Genomic DNA, 2,833 nt, shown 5'->3' on the forward strand with positions numbered 1-2,833 from the left:
TCCATTTGGGATCCTAATCAGATAACCTTAATTAACGCTTTAGAGTCTGTTCAAAACCGCGCCGCCCTTTTTATTGTTTCAAATTATTCCCGAACAGCGAGCGTATCTGCAATGAAATCTGCACTTGGTCTTCCCGTTCTTTCTCTGTGCCGTAAATATTTTCACTTAAGTCTTTTTCACAGAATTTATTATACCAACCCTATTCTCAAAGATAAATTACTCCTCTCTCCATCTTATATATCTTCACGCACTGACCACAACTTCAAGGTAGGGATACCGCAATGCCGAACTAGCCTTTGTATAAGTTCATTTATTCCTCGAACTGGAAATGACTGGAACGACCTCCTTGCCTCCATGGCTGCCACCAATCTTGTATGCCCCTCCTCTCTGTAATGCCTCTGGCCCTGAGAGTGCTGAAATAAATAAATAAATAAATAAATAAATAAAAACCACGTACCCGAGCACACGAGGGTTGGACCCTCCCGCGTGTAGCCGTGCGCTGCTTAGCCGCGTCCGGTGAAAGAGGCATCCTGGGGGTTGAGCCGATGCCGGGTGTTTGGAAAGCAACCGGCTGAGTAAAACACACACAAAACCAAATATATAATTTTTAAGCCAGCAAATAAAACAGACCCCTACTGCGTTCATCTGAACTTTGAGGACACGTTACTGGAACAAGTTACAGAGCAAAAGTTCTTGGGCGTATGGTTTACAAAGGACCTTACATGGAATACTCACGATCAAGTTGAGAGTATGATGGAAGCCCGTCTGGTCGGGATGATGCATACTTAAAAGGGAGAGGTCTGGACACCGACCAAAATGGTTTAAAATAGTTACGTTTCGGCTCCCCCACGGGTGCCTCGTTCACAATGAATATAAAACATTTGATTGTTGAATTGATATAATGAATTGATATAATGAATTGATATAAAACAATTCATTGTGGACAAAGCTCGCGAGGGGGAGCCCAAACATAACTATTTTAAACCATTTTGGTCGGTGTCCAGACCTCTTCCTTTTAAGTGTGGAATACTCACATTAACAAATTAAAAAGTGAGCTATCTCGAGTTACTGGCTGTATGTATAAAATACAAAATATACTACCCACCTGGTTGAAACAAACATTATACTACTCACTTTTATATTCAAAACTCAGTTAAGGCATTTTAGTATGAGGAACTACGACAGCTTCAAACTACAACGAACTAATCATTGTACAAAAGAAAATATTGAGAATGCGTGATAACTATGTTGGTGACAAACGAGGAATCCGAACAAAACCGCTCTTCATTAAATATAGCATGCTTAAAGCAGCTCAAGCTTATTATTTCAAACTACTCCAGTGGAATTATAAAAATAGGCTGTACGCAATACCTGTCGACAGTTGCACCTCATACCCATTACGTAGACCACACCATCTAAAGCCCGCCACAAGCACTAATTACGGAAGGCAAACATTGAATTATCATACGATTAATATATTAAACAGTGATAATTTAACGTGCAATACACACAATCCTTCAACAACTTCAAAAATGACTGTAAAAACCTATTAGTGGGCAGTGACATTGCATTTTCATTTTGAGTAACTTGTGCTCATCCCTGATAACACATCTAACCTCGGTTATGTTACAGATTTTTCTCGGCGCTTGTAAATTATTTTTGCCGTTGTTTCATCATTTACACTGTACCTCAGTCTAAACCTTCATTCTTTTCTGAAATGTTTCTATGTACTGATCTATTTACTGTATATGCTATTTATTTTCGGGCCAGTGATTCTATGGTTTTTCTTTTCTTTGCTGACTTCATGTTGAAGCAATAGTAATGCTTTGGAGACATGCGTTCTGAATATTTGAATTTTTCGTTGCTGTGTTGTGTGTTAAACATGTTTGGCAATTATGTATGTGAATGATATGTCATGCTGCCTTGAACTGTAGAGGCGCAGATGCTCTGTCAGGCATTTTGCCTTTACCTCTGAACCCTACACGGAGAGAATCCGTGAAAGAAACAATAAACAATAAATATTAAAAAAAATCTATGGGCACTTTGCTGAGCTAAACTGCGATAGACGAAAGCCTATCTGACTGCCTCTGTTGCTGTTGTCTGAAGTGTTCTGCGAATGGACGCCGCCGTGGCCGCGAGCATGGGATGCAATCACAGCTATATGGCTGCAAGGTTTGTCGCTGATGTGCGCGCACCTCCACCCGCATGTCCGCGCTCTCCCACGCGCTGTTAAGAACGGCCAGCTCCAGTGCAAGTTTGCCAGCCATTTACGCCAGTGGTGGCAACCTCATCTTGGAACGCCGCCGCCAACCTCTAGCCACGGCGTGACTAAGTCGACTTTGTGTCGGGAACAATACGCACGTCCTCCACTCTCCGTCGCTTCAGCTAGGATGCGTTTGACGAAGCAGGCTTTGTGCTGAAACCGCGGGAGTTGCCGCGGGAACGTCGTCGTAGGCTCCTTCCCACGCGCCGACCAAGACGCACGACAATGTGCTACCCGGGCGCGCTACCCGCGTCGGACCCGAGTTCTACGAAGCCCCTCTGACGTCGGCTCCGGACCATTGTACCTGTGTGTGTGAGTGTGTGTGTGCGTGCGTGCGTGTGCGTGCGTCTGTGTGTGTGTGTGTGTGCGTGTGTGTGCGTGTGTGTGTGTGTGTAACCCGTCCCGGGGATAGGCGGCCTGTTTACAATGACTGGACGAACGTTTCCGTCCCCTTGTGATCAAGGGGGGACCAAGTGCTTATAAGCAGGGATTGTCGGCCAAGGGGGGACCAAGTGCTTATAAGCAGGGATTGTCGGCTGCTAGGTGTGCTCGTTGTCGTGCTCGAAATGT

General features: G+C 44.5%; 1 long non-coding RNA gene across 1 annotated transcript; it reads right to left on the minus strand.

The window, feature by feature from the left end:
- Nucleotides 1–290: 290 nt before the first annotated feature.
- LOC140216651 (uncharacterized) lies at nucleotides 291–790 on the minus strand. The gene is made up of 2 exons (XR_011893228.1): nucleotides 458–790; nucleotides 291–413 (listed from the first exon to the last, which is right to left on the minus strand). It is a non-coding gene; the product is annotated as an uncharacterized lncRNA (long non-coding RNA).
- Nucleotides 791–2,833: the final 2,043 nt, after the last annotated feature.

Source organism: Dermacentor andersoni, chromosome 3 (genome assembly GCF_023375885.2).
Source record: "Dermacentor andersoni chromosome 3, qqDerAnde1_hic_scaffold, whole genome shotgun sequence".
In the NCBI taxonomy this organism is placed as follows: domain Eukaryota; kingdom Metazoa; phylum Arthropoda; class Arachnida; order Ixodida; family Ixodidae; genus Dermacentor; species Dermacentor andersoni.